We start from the raw sequence: 22,903 nt of genomic DNA on the forward strand, positions 1-22,903 counted from the left end.
CTAAAGAATAATCTAGAGTGTTTAACAGTGATTTTGGTGGTGGATATAGATTGGGGTCAATTGTACAAAATAAGAATGCTCTTTTACAAAGTGCTAAGAATATGGTGATACCCAGGAAAATTACAACAAATGTAACTTATGGACAATAGTTAACAATAATATTGTAATATTTTGTAACAGTGTCGAGAAGATATTTTTTCAATACTAAAGGACAACAATGGGAAAAGGGGGTATATGATTTTTCCTTTTGTAGTAATGAAAATGTTCTAAAATTGACTGAGGTGATGACAGCACAACTCTGTGATGAAAATGAAAGCCACTGAGTATAGACTTTAAATGGATTGTACAAAGCGTGGGATCGTATAACATAGGAACTCCAATGGTGGATGATGGACTGTGGTTAAGAGGACAAATATGAGAATGTTTTCTCCTGAATGATAACAAATATATAATACTAGTATGAGGCGTTAATAATTGGGTGGTATATTGGTCCACTAAAGGGGTGCCAATGCAAAGTACCAGAAATCTGTTGGCTTTTATAAAGGGTATTTATTTGGAGTAAAAACTTACAGTTACAAGGTGTAAAAAGTTCAATCCAAGTTTGCTTTCTCACCAAAGTCAGTTGCCACGTGTTGAAGATAGATCTCTGCCTTTATCAGGGATCTCCGGCTGGTCTCTGCCTTCCCCACTGGGCTTCCTCTTCCTCCTGAGGTTCTGGGAGCCCAGCCTCTTGGGGCTTCATGCTTAAGTGGTGCTCTAGTCCTCTCTCTCCTGGCTTGTTTCTTTCTGGGCCTCCTCTATCGGTCTCAGTTCTGCTTTCTTCCCATTCTCAGCTGTAAGTTACCAGGCTAAATGTTTCATCCCTCCTGGGGACTTCAGCTGCTTGGGCCTCCTCCTTTCTGTCGCATGGCAGAATAAAAAATGGCAGAGCTCTCTCCTCCTGTGAGTCTGTCTGTGTGAGTGTCCATTTATATCAGGCCCCCCAAGAGGGCAGAGACTCCACCTGCATCATGCCTTACTGACACAGTCCAATCAAAAAGCCCTCAAAGCAATCTTAACAGGTAATCTAATCAAAGTCCCCTCATGGAAATTTAATATAAGCAAAGGGTATCACACCCAGAGGAATAGATTAATCTAAAAACAGTCTTTCTCTTTTTGGGATTTATAAATAGTATCAAACTGCCACAGGTGGGTTGGGGGAAATAACACCACATGTAAGATATGGGTTAAATATTACTATAAGTATAAATATTTTGACTAAGCTCTTTCATAGTTTGTAACATGTTTTACAACAATACAAGGTGTTAGTGTTGGGGACATGTATGGGAGCCTTGTATGATGATACGCATGTTGGTTTTGTAAATCCACAAATTTTCCTATACATTTATCATTTATGTATATTCATGTATGAATGATATACTTCAATAAAATTTTATTTTCTAAGAAAACTATCAAGCTCAAGAAGATAAAGGCAAGCTTAAAAATTGCAGCAGAAAACCAGAAGCAATGAAAAGTGATATAGCAGACATGAAAATGAATCACAAAGAAATCCAATAACTGAAAAATATAGCAGCCAAAATTGATCTCAATGGGGAGGTTTAACCACAGGTTAGACACAGCCAGCAAAAGAATTTGTGAATAAAAAGATCAGAAAGAATTAACAAAAAGAAATCATCTATAGGAAAAAATTATGGAGAATTAGATAAAGAGGAGGCACATCTGAGGGCAAAAGAGAGGTAAGCAAATAGTAAGGCATGCTACAAGGCAGGCAAAAGAGCCAGACATCCTTGAAGGCTAGCGTGAGCTGCAGGCACAGGGGTTGGAGACACCTGAGTGAAGATTCCATGGAACTTCAACTAAGGATGTCTAATTCTCTAAATTATAGATTTCCTGTATCCACAGAGAAAAAAATGATCTTGGCAGAGTGTTATGATAAGATAATCATATGTGTTGGCTTGTATCAATTTATTCCTTTGTATAATTTATTCTCATTTAATATACACTATTATTAAATGAAAATTTTAAATGAACATAACTATAGACCCCCACATGCAACTTACCACCCTCAGCTATTATCCACTTGTGTGAGCATTCTCTTAATACTTGTAACAAATTATAAGTACCATTTTATTATCTATTTCATTTTAAATATTACATCTACCATATTTTGCATAATCCTTTCAATCACTCTTTTCAATATTGCATTATGTTCCATGAAAGACACTATGCCAGTTCCTAATTATTGCTTCAGCAGTATAGGATTAAAGTTTATACCTCATTCCTAACTCTAATTCATATTGTGGTGTTTTGTTAACACAAATATCACCTGTGGAAGAATCCCAATGCCACCTAAGACCTCACTTCCCGAGAGCACACAGAGCTTAATTCTCTGGACATCTTTTTGTTTTTGCAGATTGGGGCGCTCCAATGCTTACCTTAAACAGGCTGTTGACAGCTTCACCTTAGCTGTCACTTCCTGCTTAAGTGGAGTCTCAAGATCAGCTAGAGGTGAAAGTTACGTGTCTTCTTAGGTCTTTTCTGAGCATGTGTCTGGCACTGATCAGGCACATGGCCTTCTGGATTCCCCAGGAACGCAAGTATTCCCCCCGATAGGGGCTTATCAAAGCCTTCACTCCCCTATATATCTATATATCTCCTTCTCCAGCCTCTTTCTTAGGCTTTTCTTTTTTTTTTTTTTTTTGTCTGCTGCTTGCCCTGTTTCTTATCACTTGCCCCAGGTGACTTTGAGTAGGGTGTACATTTCAGAAGACACCACCCAGGAGGCAGCTGCAACCCTGAGAAAGTTCCAAGAGAGATGAAACAAGGCAGGTACTTGAGCCAGTTCCTCAGGGAACCACCATATACATCAAAACACACAACTAAATTTTTTTGAAAACAAAGTCCTTCTTCCCCCCTCTTGCATGAGCAAGTTCCACTAGGAATCACGCCACTGTCCCCAGGGCTGCCTCCAAGCTGGAGAATGATGGGGGTGGGGGGAGGGAAGGAGATGAGTTAGCAAGAATGCCACAACCCCCTCTTATGGAAATCTAGCAGCTTCTTTTAAGCACTCTACTGGTTGGTGGAAATTTTTTATTAAATTCCAGAATCCCCAAAAAGCTGATTCTGATAGTCTTTGCCAGCTTTTTTTTTTTTTATCTTTAAATCCAGCCCTTTTTTTTTTTTCAAGATAATTAGATTACATAAATGTTACATTAAAAATGTAGGGGATTCCCATATGCCCCTCTCCCTACCCCTCCCACACTTTCCCACATTAACAACATCCTTCATTACTGTAATACATTTGTTACAATTGATGAACACATATTGAAGCATTGCCACTAAATGTGGATTATGGTTTACATTATAGTTTAAACTCTCTCCAGCACAGTTTTGTAAGTTATGACAAGATATATAGTGGCCTGTATCTGTCATTGCAATGTCACCCAGGACAATTCCCAAGTCCCAAAAATGCCCCCATATTACAATGGTTTTCCCTCTCCCTGACCTGACCTCAGAACCTCCAGAGGCCACCACCTCCACATTAATGATACAAGTTCTTCCATTGCTAGAATAACAAGTCTATAGTAGAATAACAGTAAGTCTACTCTAGTCCATCGTTCATTCCCCAACCCTGAGGATTCTGGGATGGTGATGCACACTCCACCTCCAGTTGAGAGGGGGCTTGGATCCCATTGGCCAGATGGATGAGGACTATCTTGCTTACAGTTGTAGACTCCCTCTCTTCCTTGGGGTGGTTATTTTCCATTCTCATTTCCTTGCTAGTTGCCCTGGGAGAGTCCAATGAACTGGAGAGTATGTGTTGCAACTCTGTTGAGATTCAGGGCCTGACTGGGAATTGGAAAGTCCAAAGATTTAAGTCTCTTGGACATAAACCTATCAACTCTAGTATTAATTATAGGTTCAAATATAAGGGGCAGAAGAGCCACGTGTAGGGAATCCACAACTGAGTCCAACACTCCCACACTGGGGACCATAAATTCCAAAGTAGGGCCACTAGCAGGGCGCCAAACACCTGAGCTGTCAGCCCTGCCTATACTGTCTGGATGTCTCTAGAGCCCTCAGGAGTACTATTTGAGGCAATATTTACTATGGCAGTCAATGAGATCCTGCTGAGATGTGCACAAGCATAACCTCTGGAATGACCTCCTGACTCACTTTGAAGTCTCTTAGCCATATAAACTCATTTGTCTTTACCCTTTTCCCCTTTTTGGTCAAGGCCTTTTCCAGTTGCTTTGCTAGTTGGTGCTTGGTAGCAATTCCTTGGTGTCAGGGAGGCTCATTCTCAGGACTCATGTCTCACACTGGGAGGAAGGTAATGCATTTATATGCTGTGTTGGGCTTAGAGAGAGGCCACATTTGAGCAACCAAGAAGCTCTCAGGAGATATTTGCTAGAGCCTCCCTATTTCACTATTCTCAGTGCTGTCACCTCTATCCTCTTTTAACCTACTTATAATCATTGTATTTGAAGTGAGTTTCTGATACACTGTATATTAGTTTGATATGCTTTCTTACCCATTCCAACTATTTCTGTCTTTTAATTGATGTGGTGAGACCATTTACATGTATAGAATTATTTTATGTATTTGGATTTAGGTATACGACTTTATTATTTGTTTTCCATTTGTCCCCCTGTTTTTTGTTCCATATTTTCCCTCTCCTGAGTTCTTTTGGTTTATTTGAATATTTTTGTTTTCCGTTTACTGGATCTATTATGTTTTTAAAATATATATCTTTGTACAGGTGGCATGTTTAAACTTTACCACTAAATAAGTCCCTTCACCCTCCCCCTTTCTTATTAGTTGTTATATATATATATATATATATATATATATATATGTATATAATGTATATACATGGAAATCTCATCAGACAATATAAAACTTTTTCTATCAATTATCATCCATATTTTAAAGAATTTAGGAGAAACATAGTCTATTATATTTACCTAGAAATGTATCCTTTACCTGCTCCTCCTTCATCCCAAAAATTCTTACTTTCCCTCTGCTCACATTTCTCTTCCACCTGAAGAACTTCCTTTAGCATTTATTTTGGAGTATGTCTACTCATGATGAATTCTCAGGTTTCTTTTTTTTTTTATTATTGAAGTATATCACTCATACATAAACATACATAAACAATAAGTGTATAATAATAGTTGTGAACTTACAAAACAAACATATATAATATCATATACAACCCTCATAACTCACCCTACCACCAATAATTTGCATTGTTGTTAAACCTTTTTAACTAATGGTTAAAGAGCATTGTCAAAATAGTACTACTAACCAAAGTATTTTCCCCCAACCAACCCTATTATTATTATCTTTATATCATTTGTATATGAACATACATAAAGAATTAAGTATATAGTAAAAGTTGTGAACTTACAAAGCAAATATGCATATCAAACAGGGGTCCCATATGTCAACCTTCCACTAACACCTTGCATTGTTGTGAGACATTTCTTACAAACTATGAAAGAATATTATCAAAGTCTTACTACCAATCATAGTCCTTATCTTATATTTGGTGTGTTTTTCCCACAACCCACCCTATTATTTTCTTTCATATATTTTTTATGACAGAAGTTGTAAACTTATAAAATAACCATGCACATGTGCAGAATTCCCAAACAACACCCCTCCATCAACACACCACACTGTGGTGGAAGATTTGTTGCAGATAAGAAAATATCATCTGATTGTTACCCTGTCCTTATTGTACATTTGGCTCACATTTTCCATACTGCCTCATTATCAACACAGTACATCTTTCGCATAGATGCAAGAATATTATATTATTACTAACCAGTCCATAGGTCACTCCAGCTGTATTTTTCCCATGCTTCTCCACATTCTCAGCACCCAGCCATCATGATGTGCATTTGCTCTAGCTCACAAAGGACACTCTTGCATCTATACCATCAACCACATTTTTCATCCACCTCTGGGTTTACTGTGTGATTCAGTTCCTAGATTATTCTCTAGCATTCTGTTAACTGGCATTTACATCCCTAGACTACCATTTTCAGTCACATCCCCATTTATTAACTAGCTGTTACTCACTGTGTGTTACCATCCACTCTACACATTTCTACACTTTTACAGTAAGGCTAATTAAAACTTCTACATACATTAAACATCAGTAGTCCATCTCAGACCTTCTCTTATCTCCTTTAAGAATCCACCACCTACCACCAAGTCTTGAAGATATTTTCCTACAATTTCTTCTAGAAGTGTCATGGTTCTTGCTTTTATTTTTAGGGTTTTGATCCATTTTGAGTTAATTTTTGGATAAGGTGTGAGAAATAGATCCTCTTTCCTTCTTTCAACTATGGATATCCAATTCTTTCAGTACATTTTTTGAATGGATCATTCTGCCTGAGCTGTGTGGGTTTGTCAGGCTAGTCAAAAATCACTTGACCATACATGTGAGGGTCTGTTTCTGAACTATAAATTTGTTTCCATTGTTCTGGGTGTCTGTCTTTAGGCCAGTCCATGCTGTTTTCACAACTATAGCTAGGTAATATGATTTGAAGTCTGGAGATGAGGGTTTGCTTTTCATTTTTATGATGTTTCTGGCTATTCAGAACACCCTACCCTTCAAATAAATTTGGTGATTGTGTTTCAGGTTTTTTTTAATGCTGGTTGAATTTTTGTCATGATTGCATTGAATCTGTATATCAATTTGAGTAGAATTGACATCTCAATGATATTTAGTCTTCCAATACATGAGCATAGAATGTTCTTCCAGTTATTTGGGCCTTTTTTCTTTCTTTTAAAATTGAGTTGCAGTTTTCTGAACACAAGTGCTTTACATCATTGGCTAAGTTTATTTCTATTTGAGTTTTATCTGTCATATTTTATTTTCATCACTCTTTTGACACTTTTAGTTACTTTTATTGATATAATCTTCATTTCTAGACTCTCTTCCAGGCCTCTCTATCCTGTCTTTTCTTTTCAGGCTCTACCACACCCTTTAGTATTTCCTCCAAATCTGGTCTCTTGCTTAGAAATTCTCTCAGTTTCTGTTTATCTGTGAATATTCTAATCTCACCCTCATTTTTGAAAGACAGTCTTGCTGGATATAAGATTCTTGGCTGGAAGGTTTTCTCTTGCAGTATCTTAAATATATCAGACCACTGTCCTCTTGCCTCCATGGTTTCTGGTGAGAAATCAGCACTTAATCTTATTGAGTATCCCTTATATGTTATGTATTGCTTTTTTTCTCACTGCTCTCAGAAGTCTCTCTTTGTTTTTGGCATTTGACATTCTTAGTATATGTCTCAGAGTTGGTCTGTTCACATTTTTTCAGATGGGAGTATTGTGCTTCTTCTTCCATGTCCTTCACTAGGGTTGGGAAATTTTCTACCATTATTTCTTCAAATATTCCTTCTGCTCCTTTTCCCTTCTCTTCTTCTTCTGGAACACCCATGACATGTATGTTTTCACGCCTTTTTTTTTTTAAGATTTATTTTTTATATCTTTCTCTCCCCTCCCCCCTATTGTCTACTGTCTGTGTCCATTCACTGTGTGTTTTTCTGGGTCTGCTTGCATTCTTATCAGTGACACCAGGAATCTGTGGGTTTTTTTGTTGCAACATCTTGCTGCATCAGCTCTCCATGTGAGCGATGCCACTCCTGGGCAGGCTGCACTTTTTTTTTCATGTGGGCCGGCTCTCCATGCAGAATGCATTCCTTGCATGTGGGTCTCCCCTACACGGGGGACACCCTTGGTGGCACAGCATTCCTTGCGCACATCAGCACTGCACATGGGCCAGCTCACCACACAGGTCAGGAGGCCCTGAGTTTAAACCCTGGACTTCCGATATGGTAGGTGGATGCTCTATCAGTTGAGCCACATCCACTTCCCTGTTTGCACACCTTTTGCTGTCACTTAGTTCCCTGAGACCTTGTTTAATTTTTTCCATTCTTTTTTTCATCTGTTCTTTTGTATGTTCACTTTCAGAGGCCATTTCTTCAAGCTCACCAATCCTTTCTTCTGCCTCCTCAAATCCGCTATTATATGATTCCAATTTAATTTCATTTTTGCACCTTTCATTCCCATAAGGTCTGCTATTTTTCTATGTATGCTTTCAAATTCTTCTTTGTGCTCATCCAGTGTCTTCTTAATATCCTTAATCTCTTTAGCCATCTCATTGAATTTATGAAGATTTGTTTGAATATCTATAATTAGTGTTCTCAACTCCTTTATGTCATCTGGAAGTTTATCTTGTTCCTTTAACTGAGCCATAGCTTCCTGTTTCTTGGTGTGGGTTGTAATTTTTTGTTGGTGTCTTGGCATCAGCTTACTATTTATTCTGGGTGTAGTTTTTCTCTTTCATTTAGGACTTCCTGCCCTTTCTCCCTTGCTGGTTGTGCAGTAGGAGCAAAGCATGAAGTTGGTGCTATAAGCTGTGGAGGCTCAAGCTGCCCTCCTTACACCAGGGACCAATGAAGCTACTTCCAACTTTCTCTTTTGCCAGGGGTAGGGACTGAGTCACAGTTGTGTGGAATAATCCAAGTCATGCAGGCTTGGATTATAGTTGCCTAGAGAGACTAATGAAGCTTCATGCCACTTTCTCCCCTGCTTGAGGTGGGGATGAGCTGCAGGTGTGGGCAGCAGTCTATGCAGTGCAGGTCCAAGATGACCACGGTTGTCCCAGTAGACTTCCAATTATCAGTCTGTGCCAGCCAAAGTTACCTGCAGTTACCTGGATAGGCTGGAGCAGGGCCCACCAGCCTCCTCCCTGCCAGAGGTGGGGTTGAAGCCTAGGCTAGGGCTGCAGGCCAATCTGGGTGAAAGAAATCAGTTTGCACCATCACTGTGAGGCTTCCCCTCAGGCTGGAGGTGGAGTCAAAATGGCAGCTACCAGCCTCTTTCCAACGTGGGCTGATTCACACCCCAGCTGTTCCTAGGGTTATATCTTAGTCAGATGAGTCTACCAATCAGTAGCTGAAATCAGCAGCCAACTGTCTCCTCCTCCCCTGTTTTTGGGAAATGGAGCTTCCAATTCCAGCCACAGAATAGCTCCTGGGGCAGCTCATGCCACCAAAGTAGGATAATCACCAGCTTCTGTGGCTTGGCCAGTAATTTCCCAGAGAGGATGGTGCAGGTCCCCTCAGCTGCCTCCCTGCTGGAGGTGGGGCTAGGGCCTAGGCTAGAGCTACAATCTGATCTGGATGGAAAACAGCCAATCCCCACCAGCACTGTGATTTTCAGTCCACCTTGCTTCCCCTCATGCCAGGCACGGAGTTAAGACAGCAGCCTCTTCCTAACTTGGACAGGTTCAAACTTTAGCTGTTCTCAGGATTATACTTTAGCTCACTGAGTTTCCTCATCAACAGCTGAAATTGGTGCCCAACTGTTGGAATATTAGCCAGCATAAAGCATGCTGAGATACTTGACATGACTGCTTTAATCAGAAATGTTTGCAGTTAGCATGGAATAAATGGCTCAGAAAGAAGTCAGTGAAAGGAGACAGTGACTTCTTGTTCCTCATTGTGTAGGTACATGTTAAGATCAATGTGCGTAGTGTTTGCCAAGTTTTTAATTACAGCATTGCTAGGACCTTTTTGCTAAACAGAACATTGTTTGGAATTGTACAAATACTATGACTTGGTACAATAAACTAGTAAGTAGCATTTGCTCTGATCCCCTGAACCCCAGTCTGCATGATTTTTTCATTTCTTCTTGAGCCACCATTGATACCCAACCATCTCTTTCTCCCCCATTTTTGGGAAGCGGGGCTTTCAATTCCAGCCACAGCCTGAAATATGAACTAGACCTATAGCTGTGGGGTGCCTAAGAGTTACCTCCTGAGAGCCTCCATGTTGCTCAATGTTGCCACTCTCTAAGCCAAACTCAGCATATAGATGCATTGCCTTCCCCCCAGCATGGGACATGACTCCTGGGGATGAGCCTCCCTGGCACCAAGGGATTTACTACCAAGCACCAGCTGATGATGTAACTACAAAAAGACCATGAACAAAGAGATCAACTCAGACCGGTAGAATATCTCAGCCTACATGTAATATCAGGTGTTAAAAACTGCTTTTTTACTTTGGATAAAAAGGGGGAAATGGAAAGGACAAGTGAGTTTATATGGCTAAGAGTCTCCAAAAAAGAGTCGGGAGGTCATCGGGGGTGATGCTTATGCATGCCTCAGCAGGGTACCAAAGACAGCCAAGGTAGATGGAAACCCAGGTGCTGGTTCTTCTGAGGGCTGCAGCGACCCACAGGTCCTATGGTCAAGGCAGATGGCTCTGGAGTTCAGGGCCATGTCAGTTGGCCCTACTTTGGAGTTTGTGTTCCTGAGTGTGATGGAGTTGGACTCAGATATAACCTTTCTACACATGCCTCTTCTGTCACTTTTACCAGACCTGTGGTTGGCATTTGGGTTGGTGTATACTCAGGAGACCTGAATCTCTGAACTGTCCATGTGACAGCCAGGCCCTGGGCCTCAGCAGACTTGCAGCTCCTACCCTCTGGTTTCTTGGACTTACCCTGGCCAGCTGACAGGGAGGTGAAGAGGGTCAACCACCACACCAGGGAGCCAAGAGTGCCTACAGCTGCAAGCAGAATTGCATCCATCATCCATGTGGAATCTAAACTCCGTCTTGATGTAGAGGGGGACTGGACATAGCCATCCCAGGTCCACAAGATGGAGGAATAGAGTATGGATTAGAGTGGACTTACTGGTGTTCTGCTGGGGAACTATTGTGATTAGTAAGAGAAGAAATTGTAGTAGTGATGTGGAGAGGGTGACCACGGTGGCTGCTGATGGTCGGGAGAGGGGAGAAGAGATACGGTTTGGGGGCATTTTCAGGATTTGGAGTTGTCCTAGGTGGTGCTGCAGGGATGGATGCTGGATGTTGTGTGTCCTGTTATGGCCCACTGGCTGGACTGGGGGAGAGTGTGGACTACAATGTGGACCACTGTCCATGTGCTGCAGCAGTCCTCCAGAATGTATTCGCCGGGTGCAGTGGATGTGCCACAATGATGGAAGAGTTTGTTGATGTGGGAGGGGTGGCGTGGGTGGGGTGGGGGGTATGTGGGGACCTCATACTTTTTTAATGTAACATTTAAAAGAAAATAAAGAAAAAAAAGTCAAAAAAAATTCCAGCCACGGAACAGCTCCCAAGATGGCTTGTCCTTCCAGTGGCCCTGACTCTGTGGCACTCTACTCATGAGTCTTCTCTGCAAATGCGCAGTCTCCTCCTTCCATTCCTTCAAGGATGTTGCAGGATGCTCTTCTGGCCTCCTGGAGCCCCCAAACAGGTGCTTCAGCTAGCTCCAGATAGCTCTGGGTGTTTACTAACTGCCCTGCTGCAGGAGCTGACTCTAGGATCTCCTTACTCTGCCTCCATCTTGCTGTTTCTCCTCTCAGTTTTCTTTTTTAAACATAATAATGCCTTTATTTCACCTTCATTTCTAAAGATATTTTCACTGGATATAGAATTACTGGTTGATGGTTCTTTCTTTCAGCATTTTAAATATGTTGTGCCACTATCATATTACCATCATAATTTCTAATGAGAAATTTACATTCATTCAAATCATTATTCCTCATCATTCTTTCTTGCGTGTTTTTGTTTTTGTTTTTGTTTTTGTCTTTGATTTTCAGTGGTTTGATTATGACATGGATTTCTTTTGATTTCTCCTGTTTGAGATTTGCTGAGCCTCTAGAATTTGTAAGTTTGTCTTTTGTCAAATTTAGAAGTTTTCAGCCATTATTTATTCAAATATTTTTCTGTACCATTCTTTCTCTTCTTCTGAGACACCAATAAAACCAATGTTAGATCTCTTAGTGTTGCCCCACAGGCCATGAAGGCTGTTCATTTTGTCCCCAATCCATTTTCTCTGTGCAGATTGGATCATTTGTATTGAAGATTGTTTTCTCTTCAAAGGTACTCACTCTTTCCTATGTCATCTTCATTCTGCTATTGTGCCCATCTGGTGAACTTTTATTTCAGTTATTCTATTTTTCAGCTCTAAGAGTTACATTTTGTTTAATATTTTTATTGCTTCTTTTTTTCTCTCTCTGCGATAATTACATCTGGTGTGAGGTGGGATGACTCCACCCATTCCCTGTAACTTGGATTTAGACATGCTCCCTATTAGGCCTGATCACCCACTATCTGGGGCCAATGAGATCAGTTCAAGTGAATCCCATTTGCCTCAGGTGCTGAGAGAACAATAGGTACAGGTCCTGCTGGAGAACTCCCTTGCCTCATTTATCTTTCAATATCATGTCAATCATCTTTTTATTGTTCTTTATGTTGGTCTTACCCTCTGGCATCATTTTTCATTTATTCTTTGCCTCCTTTTCTTATTTTTCTTATATTCTTTTTCTTTCTTTCTTTCTCTTTTTTTCACACTTTTCATGCATGTCCAGATATCACAAAGTATGCATAGCCACAAGCAACAAATGTTTCTCAAAATCCTTAGCACATCTGTACACCATAAACAAACCATAAAAACACCAACTACATATTGTATGATTCCATTTATATAAATCAATTTATAAAGATGGAATTAGATTAGTGGTTATGTAGGGCTGAGGAAAGATAGAGGGATTGAGAGGCGACTGCTAAGGGGTGTGGAGTTTCTCTCTTTGGAGTACAGAAATTGTTCTAAAATTGTTTGTAGTGATGAACGCACAACACTGTGATTATACTAAAAGCCATTGATTGTACACTTTGGATGGACTGTATGGTATGTGAATATATCTTGATAAAACTGCCTTAAAAAACATATACATACAAGAGAAAGAAAACAGTAAACTATCTAACCTGAAGGATATTTGGAGTGCCTTGAAAATCCACCAATCACAAACAACTTATGCAATCTTTTTCCTTAAAAACCCTTGCCAGGAAGTGCCAAGACACAATTTAGTTTGCCACCTGAAGCCATGCTCCCCGAATTGCAATTCTAAGACCCCAAATAAACTCCTTTTTTGCCTTGCAACTCAGTTTGTAACTTCTCCATCAACTGTTTGGCATTTCACTCACAAACATTTAAAAATACTTTGTAGAGGGACATGGCTGTGGCTCAATCAATTGGGCTCCCATCTACCATATGGGAGGCTCTGAGTTCATGTCCCAGGGCCTCCTTGTGAAGGCAAGCTGGCCTGCGCCTGCGGAGAGCTGACCGCCCACACCCGCAGAGAGCTGGAGCAGCAAGATGATGCAACAAACGGAGACAAGCAGACACAGAAAAACACACAGCGAAAAAATGGACACAGAGAGCAGACAGCAAGCAAGCCACAAGAGGGGGGAATAAATAATATTTTTAAAAAAAAATACTTTGGGGGGAGCAGATGTGGCTCAAGCAGTTGAGTACCCACCTTCCATATGGGTGGTCCTGGTTCAGGTCTTGGTGCCTCCTGAAAAAAAAAAAAAAAAAAAACAAGCAAAACAAAAGATAAAACCAATTCAGGGGAGAGCTGATGTGACTGAGTGGTTGAGGGCTGGCTTCCTGCATACAAGGTCCTGGTTCAGTCTTTGGCCCCGAGTACCTCAAAACAAAAACAAAACACAGAAATGCTTTATTTTTTCCTCCCTTTCTTCCCCCCCCCCCCCCCCATTCTTTCTTCTCTATTTGAGGCATTATAGTGAGTAGTTAACAATAGTGTCTCTTAAGTTCATTGTCTGTGTTACCCCAGCTCTGCCACTGGTGGATGACTTTAGGAAAGTTACTTAATCTTGCTGTGCCTCAGTTTCCTCATCCAGGGGATGTGAATAATAACATCACCTCATAGTGTGGTTGTGAGAATAAAATAAATTCATAAAAGGAAATTTCTTAGAATAGTATTGTGGCCTCTAGTAAGCACCAAGGGAACATTTGCCATTTATTAATCTCATCACTTTTACTTAGAGCATAATTGAATTGCCATCTTTTCTCTATTCTCTCAATCTGCTCTTTCCCCTCACATAGACTACATTCTGATTTTTCTCCATTGTTTTGCATTTACATATATTATCTTAACCATGTTTTGCTTTCTTCTCACATGTCTCTCTTCTCCTGTGCTTAAAACATTGTCCAATTACCATTTAATTCTCTCAATTTTTACATCTCTTACCTAGTTCCATTTTATTATCACACCACAGCCTTCTTAGGTTTTGTATCTCTCCAGCTTCTCTCCCTTTCTGTTAATAATTGCACACTCTCACACACACTCATGACTTCCCTTTCTTATATTTCCCTTTCATTCATTCATTCATGATTTAATAATTTGCTTTTTTCCCAGTTTTCTCTTGTCAATTCTTTCTTGTGTTTTCAGTATTGTTCCTTCTCTCATATTCCCTTCATAATGTGTTATATGTTTGTTGATACCCATTATCCTTTTGGTTTTTATACTTCTTTTTTTAAATTTCATTTATTTTTCCCCTTCCCTCCTCTCATTTGTGTCTTCATGTTTTATAGCATAAATTTCATTTGTAACTGTCTTTCTTTTCTAATTAACTTCTCATTTACCATTTCCTGTTTTCTCTCTTCATCTGGTCTCTTCCTTTGTCACCATCCTTCTGTCCTATTTCTTTTTAATTTTTTGTAAAATGGATCCTCTATGTTTTCTCTTTTTACCTCTCTCCAATCATACACCTCTCAGCTCACTTCTTTAATGCACCAGTCTTCACTAGAAGCTTTCTCTCCTGCTCTACTCCATTATCATATGGCTTCACTCCCTTTCTACCTATGATTCTTCTAAATATTGTTTTGCTCATTTACCTCCATATTTTTCACTAAATAATTTAACAAGAATGTATTGATCATCTCAAATGAGACAGCCACACTTTTAGTTCAGAAACAGAACTTTATTTTAAGGTTCTCAGTTTGTAGTGGAAGAAAAAGAAAATTGATGATTTTAATATAGTGAGATGAGACCCATAAACAAAAGTACAATGCACTTGCCAATAAGAAAAGGTTCATACAGGACATTGGTTGGTATCATATTAACTCTTTTCTACCTTCCTTGTTTTTATACTCAATTCTTTTTTATTCTCTCAAAAAAAAAAATGGGTTCCTCACATTGTTTTTCTTCTTGTCTCTTATTTCCCTTGCTATTTAATACTTCCTCAACCATAATAGGAAATGCTAAAAATCCGTAAGAAATTTGTTTTGCTGCATGGATAAGAAATATGAATTAGAGTTGTCTTTAAAATTATCATACTTTTCAGGGAAAAGAAGCTCAAAAACAGACCAGGGAAAACATATGTAATTAATTTACAATGAATTTAGCATTAATAAGCAGTATTAGAAGGAAGGGGTGTCCTCTAAGTAATGGTAAGTCAATTACATTTACAGTTTTAAATATTTTTGTGGACTTCTAATGGTGCTGAAAATTAGTCTAGGTCTCAAGCACATGTGCCCACTCATTCCAGGATATTTACACATTTGTGGTCAATTTTGTCTCCATTTCCCAATTTCTTCTCTTTTCCTGAGATAATCACTAGTTTTTGTACCAAAATTCCTATTTTGCTTCTGACTTTTTCACTCAATATTATGTTTTGAGGTCTGTGTAGGTTGATCTATGAAGCTCTGGCTCAATCATTTGCATGTATCACATGGTCATTTTATTTTGTTCCTTTGCATGGACCATCCTTTCCTATTTCTTTGTATGCCTTGTGATTTTTTGTAGTTGATAGTTGGACATTTGAAAATTATAATTTGGTAACTCTGGAAGTCAGATTCTTACCTTTCCCTAGGATTTGCTGATTTTTTTTGTTATTGAAGGTTGTAGTAGACCATTTATTTAATTATTTTTCAAACTGTTTTTGCAAAGACCATATTCTGTGTCATGTGTAGTCACAAAAGTCTATTCCTTTAGCATGTGCTCAACTACTATTTTAATGAGAATTCCTTGAACACCAGGAGCTAAAAATGAAAAACACTTCTATCAGTCTTTGCAAGTTGGTTCTGTACTGCAGCACTCTTCTAACACTTACCCAGATCAGCCCATGGTGAAAACATAGTCTTCCCTTTAATTTTTTTTTTTTTTTTTTAGGGACGGGGATTGAACCTGGAGCCTCATATATGGAAAGCCCTGCACTCAAACCACTGAGCCTCATCAGCTACCCTCATGTCTTTTCTGAAACTGTGTCTTGCCCTGAGTATGCATGTAGCTTTCTAAATTTCCCCCTATTCATGGGTGTTTTTGAATGCCCTAATTTTCCAAAGAAACTCCAACCACCTTTAGATGGTGTATTACTCAGCCAAAGGGGTGCTGATGCAAAATACCATAAATTGGTTGGTTTTTATAAAGGGTATTTGGGGTAGGAACTTACAGATACCAGGCCATAAAGCATAAGTTACTTCCCTCACCAAAGTCTATTTTCATGTGTTGGAGCAAGATGGCTGCCAACGTCTATGAGGGTTCAGGCTTCCTGGGTTCCTCCCCTCCAGGGTCTTGCTTCTTTCTGGGTTCAGCGTTTCTGTCTTCCCAGAGCTTGCTTCTTCCTGGGTTCAGGGTTACTCTCTTCCTGGGGCTGGCTTCTCTTTCCTCTGTGAGCTTACTTCCTGGGGCTCCAGCTTAAGGCTTCAGCATCAAACTCCAACATCAAAACTCCAACATCAAAACCCTCAACTCCGTCTTTTGCCATTTCCCAATGGCATGCCTTTTTATCTGTGTTCCCACCCACCAAGGGGTGGCCCAATCAAAGCCCTAATCATAACTTAATCATGCTCAGGTATAAACATAATTCAACATCTATTTTTGGATTCATAATGATATCAAACTGCTACAGATGGTCTATTGTATTTTTTGCCCCTGGCTGCTGTGGGATGATCACTCTATTTGCAATGTTTTGGAGCAATACCCACCACTCTTCTGAGTGGGTTCTGTGATAGACAAAACAAAAATTAGTGCCTTGCTTCAGTTTTTCAGGTAGCCATCAGACAAGTTAGACCAGATATACACAATAATTTGTGAATAAAGCCCACTCTACTCCCTCCAGAACCAGGGTCCAGAGTCCCACACTGAGAATTCAGGTTGTCATCCTCAAAACTGCCACTGAGCTGGGGAGTGGGTCAGGAAAGGGCAAGGAAAAATTCCACAAAGCATTCCTAACATCTTTAAGTTGTTTTTCTTCATTCAGTGTTCATCTGGTTGCTGTAAACCTTTGATTGTTTTCCAGAGTTCTGAGAAACTTTGGTTCCGACAGTTTCTGCTTGTTTTTCAATGTTTCTGTAGGAGGCTGGGATCTTGGAGCTGCTTACTCTGCCATCCTGCTGACACGATTGTCAAAGAAGTATATATTTTTAAAAACAGTACAAGTGTAAGCAAGTTCAGAGTTATACATAGTTCTCAAAAGTACGTTCTTTTGTGTGTTACATGAAATATAGATGAAACTGGAGTGCATGGGTACAAAAAGATACCATGCCCAAAACTCATTGGTGATGGTGAGGGTCAGGGTCAGGGTGTGGTTGAGAGTCAGGGTTAGTTTAAGGATCAGAGTCACTAATAGGATCATGGTGCACTTCACTATGAGAGTAAGAGTCAGATTGGGGGTCAAGGAAAGGTCAAGATGTATGTAAGAAAGAAATCTCCCTCCGGAAGAAAATAAGGCTCACCCAATTGTGAAGAAAATAATTTTTTCTCAATCTTGCAAGGAGTGGTACACAACCAGAAAACATGGCTGGTGTCCTGAACAAAGAAAAATGACACAATTTATACCCCTAAGCCTAGCAAGCAAGCCCTTCCTCTGTTTCTCCATAGACTGGATACTTCAGAGGTTACAGCCTGAGAAGTCTAACTTTCCAGCACAAGTTCCCAGTTTTTAATTAACAGCTTCTTCCATCATATTCCAACCATTTTAGCTTTTACCTACTCCTTTTGCCAAATAAGGTATGGAATTTAGTGCTGAATTGGTGTTGACTTAGCTCTTTCTTGTGCATCCTTTTGACTGGCTTAAGCTGGTTTCCTTTGTTCCTGCTTAACCAGGGAGTGGTTAATTAATATTTTCTTCCTCTATGTGAAAACTAAACTAATTCCTGTCTCTTACAATGTGGGTGAGGTTCAGGGTCACATTCCAGGTGAACATTAGGTTGACGTTCAAGGCCACAGTTAAAGTACAGTTCAAGGTAAGGGTCAGATATTAGGGGAATTCAGTGTGATAGTGTCATAGTAAGGGTCAGGTTCAGTGTCTGTGTGAGCTAAGAGTCAAGGATATTAAGAGTCATGATGAGGATCATGGTCAGTGTAAAGTGAGGTCAGGTTCAGGGTGAGGATAGTGTGGGTATCAGAGTCAGCTTCAGAGTTAAGGTCAAGGTGAGAGTGTTGCTCAGGTTTAGGGTAATGATCAGGATGAGGGTCAAATTGCATGTCAAGTAAAGGTTAAGGTTCAAGGGTTGGGGAGGCCAGAGACACTGCCAGGTAACATCAGGGTCAGAGTCAGATTAATGGAGATGGTAAGAATGAGGGCTAAGATCAGCGAAATGGTCAAGTTCAAGGTCTGATTCACAGTCATAGTCAGAGTGAAGAAGGGTGAGGATAATAGTGAGGGTCAGATTGAAGGTAATTGTCAAGTCAGGGTTGACAATGGGTTGAGTTAGGATTAAGATCAAGGTGACAATCATGTCAGGTTGAGGATCAAAGTAAGTTTTAAGATCAGGTAGAAAATCAGGGCCAAAATGAGAGTCGGCGTTACAGAAGGTGAAGTAGGGGTCAGGGTCTTTCATGTAAAATAAGGATCAGTGTGAGTGCCAATGTGAGGGTCAAGTCAACTTCAGCTCCAGAGTCAAGGAAAAGGAAAAAAGTGAGGGTCAGGATCAGGGTAAGGGTGAGAGTCAAGGACAGGTTACTTGTCAGGAAGTGGTTGAGAGACAACTCCATCACCAGGGTTAGCATCAGTGTCAGAATTCAGATGAGGGTAAGGGTCAGGTTGAGGGTGAGCATAAGGTTCAGTTCAGAGGCAGTGTCAAGGTCAAGTGTACTCTAAATATGGTTCCCTGCTTCTGTTAGAATCATTGTCTGTGGTGGTTTGGAGCTATGTACCCTAGAAAAGCATGTTATTAAACATAATCCATTCCTGTGTGTATGAACCCATTCTAAGTAGGACTTTTTAATGAGGTTACTCCAGTTAAGGTATGGACCAATTCAATCAGGATGGGTCTTAATCCTATTACTGGAGTCTTTTATAAGCAGCATGAAATTCAGACAGATAAAGAGAAAGCCATGGAAAGCAAGAAGATGAAAGTCAATGGAACTGGGAAGAAAAAGGAGAAGCCAAGAGAGACCACCATGTGCATTGCCTTATGACAAAGGAGCCCAGGACCAAGGATCACCAGCAGCCAGCCCCAGAAGGACAATCTTCAGGATGAAACTATTGCCTTGATGACATCCTTTTTTTCTTTTCTTTTTTTTAATTTGTTATTTTTTTTAGACACATAGATCACCCAAAACTTGATGACATCTTAATTTGGACTTTTTCCTAACCTCAAAGCTGTGCATCAGGATAGACATATTCTCCCTGTAATAAAGGAGTACAAAATGGAATCCTGACCCTAGACTTTAAACAGAATGTGTTCCACTTCCTCTATTGCCAAGCTTCTGTGTCATGTTGCAACCCAGTATCTAAATCCTAATTACTGTAAACTTTGTCACAGAGAGGGATCTTGCCTTGCTCACTCAGCACTGCAGCCAGTGATAATGAATGAATTAGCATGATTATCATGCATTTTAGTTTGCTAAAAGCTACTGAAAGCAATATACCAGAAATGGGTTGATTTTTCCAATGGGGATTTATTAATGTATGTAAGCTTACAGTCCTGAGGCTGTGAAAATGTCCAAATCAAGGTTTCATGAGGCAATGCCTTTCTCCCCAAAGACAGGCTGTTGTGATCCTGGATTCCTCTCTCATAAGGCAAAGCACATGGCAGTGTCTGCTGGGGCGCCCCCCCCCCCTCTAGGCTTCCTTGCCTTCGGCTTCCTGCATCGCGGCTTTCTCTCTGCTTCTTTGTTCTGTTGATTCAGCTTCTGACATTCAGGGCTGTCTTTCTCAGCTTCTCAGGATTTCTCTCTATGGTCCTGTGTCTTTCTCCATATTCAACCCATTCATAAAGGACTCCAGTAAGAGGATTAAGACCCACCCTGGGTTATGCCCTACTGAACTAATATAATCAAAATGTCCACCAGAATAGATTAGCTCTAAGGACATGATTTTCTGGAGTCCATCCAGTATCAAACTGTCATACCATGTTTCTTCATACAGGCAGCAAATGTTCTGCCAGATTATGGATTTTTTATATTCATTTCATGGTAAATGTCAAGGTAAGGATTAGGTTGAAGTTCAGGGTCAGGACCAGTGTGAAGCTGAAAATTAGGATCAGGTAAGGTTAAAGACCAAGTACATCACAACAATGCAAGATATTGGTAGTAGGGTGAGGTATGAGAGCCCTGTCTGATGGTATGTATGTTTGTTTTCTAAGATCACAACTCTTACTATACACTTATTGTTTATGTAATGATATACGTCAATTTTATTATTTTTTAATAATTTATTTTTTTAAAATAAAAAATAATAAAATAATTAAAAATAATTTTAAAATGAAAGAAAAAAAAAGAGTCAAGTGCAAGATCAGACTAAGTATAAAAAGGTAGTGTCAGAGTCAAGGTGATCAGGTTCAGGGTTAGTCATGGCCAGAGTCAGTTGAGGGACAGATTCAGTTAAGTCCCAGGGTGGGAGATCAGAATCTGTGAGCATGACGTCAGAGTAACAGTTTCAGTGGTCATGAAGGTTAGGATGAGATTCAGAGACAGGGTTAGGATCAGGTTCACAATGCAATTCAGAGTCAATATCAAGGTGAGGGTCAGGGTCAAGGTGAAGATCAGGGCAAGGGTCAGTGTCAGGTCAGCTTCTAGATCAGGATCAAGATGAGAATGAGGGACAGATGAGAGAGAAGGCCAAGTTCAGTATGAAAGTCAGAGTTAGGTTTAAGGTCAAGATGAGCAAATGAGGGTTAGGTTCAGTGTCAAGCTAAGGGTTAGGATCAGGGTCAGCTTCAGGGTGAGGGTCAGAGCAAGGTAAGTATAAGTGTGAAGGTCAGAATGCAGTGCAGTATCAGTTTGTGAGGCTACAGATGAGGATCAGAGAAATGGTCAAGATCAGGGTCTGTAAGAACTTTAAGCAGGAGAGTATAAGGGTTAAGAAGACCTTGTTTTCTAACAAGGAAAGTTAGAAACCTATTTAATAGTCCAAGCAAGAAAACGGGAGAACCAGATTAAGGCAACAGAAGCATTTAAGAGGTGAACAAAAGAGGACTTGGCAGCCAAAGGAACATACGGTGTTCAGAATGAAGAGGCATGAAAGATAATATCCATGTGGAAGATAATCCAACAACAACAAAAACAGATTTCTTTCTGTGACCATTTGAAGTTCTTATGTAAATCCCAAAAGATCATATTCTTAGAACTAATCCATTCCTGTGAGTGTGGGGCCCTTTGATTGGACTATGTCAGTGAGGTGTGACCCAGGTTGGGTCTCCACCCTCTTGCTGGGGTCTTTTATTAAAATTTATTTATTTATTTTGCTGGGGTCTTATATAAACTGAAAACTGAAAGCAGAAACACACAGAAAAGGATCAGGTACAGCTGAGAGAGAGGCAGAGAACAAAACCCTGAGAGGCTGAGAGAAAAATGATGGATGCTGGATCAGTGGAACACAGAGGCACAGAAAGAGGCTCCTGAGAGACTAGGCCCAGGGAGCTGAAGAGATGCGTCATGCTTTGTGCTTCATTGTCCACAGCTCAGCTTGCAGAGAAGGTGGCCTGGAGGAGAAGGCAGAGACACAGATAGGAGAGCCTCCATTTTTCTGTCAGCAACCAACCATTGGTGAAACAGCATCTCTTATGATGCCTTGATTTGGACATTTTCACAGCCTCAGTACTGTAAGTTTTTACCCTAATAAATCCCCATTATAAAAGCCAGCCCATTTCTGGTAATTTTTCATTGGCAGCCTTTGGCAAACTAGAACACTTTCCCTTCTATTATGCCCCAGGTACTGTTTAAAGAATCTAGTCAAAGAAAACGCACATACACACACACGTAAACAAATAAGTACAATAATAGGAGCATTACAAAAGAAAGCATAGAACACAATGGGGCACAAAGAAGAAACAGGATGATTCTATCAAGGCAGAAGAAATGACTACTTATAAGAAGTCATAAAAATGACTTCAGTCCGGGCCATGAGTTACATGGTGGACATTCAGGTAAAATTTGTCCCAGTGTTAGCAGAACACTGTGGGTTCTGGGCTTCTAGATTCTTGGCTAGGTTGTCTAAAAGAATTTAAGGACACACCATATGGTAGGCAAGGGCATAAAGAGTTTATTAAGAAACAAGAAAACTAGAAATGAGATAAGCACACAACCTGAGACATGGGTTGCAGGCTACAGGATAAGACACACACCGGCTAGGCCTTTTTAAAGCCTTTCCTCCTCCCCTTTCCTAATGTTGGGAGCAGCTATTTGCTCTTCTGATTGGTTGCCCTGCATGTTAGATGTCAGGGGGCCAATGGGGAGGCCTGTTGCTTAGAGGTATCCGGGGCTTCCCTTTGATTTGTTAAAGTGTTCCAAATGAGACCTGGTAGCCAGCGTCTCAGTGGGGTCTCTCCAGCTTTGTTTTTAGTAGCAGCTTTCCCCTTAGAGGGTTTCTGGTTGGGGTTTCATGGCCATGTTCTCTGCCAGGTACCAGCTGTGACTCCTCTTCCCTTTTCCCTATACTAAACTGCCTCACAAGAGGTACTAAAAATATCCAGGATCTGAATCTCCATAAAGAGGCAGAACTAGAGATGGAGATTTGGAATTTGTGAACCATCAGTATTTATATGGCAATTTAAAGGCATAGGAGTAGGTCAGTAAAGTCTACCATTAAGTGGTATG

This window comes from Dasypus novemcinctus, chromosome 23 (assembly GCF_030445035.2).
Source record: "Dasypus novemcinctus isolate mDasNov1 chromosome 23, mDasNov1.1.hap2, whole genome shotgun sequence".
Lineage (NCBI taxonomy): Eukaryota > Metazoa > Chordata > Mammalia > Cingulata > Dasypodidae > Dasypus > Dasypus novemcinctus.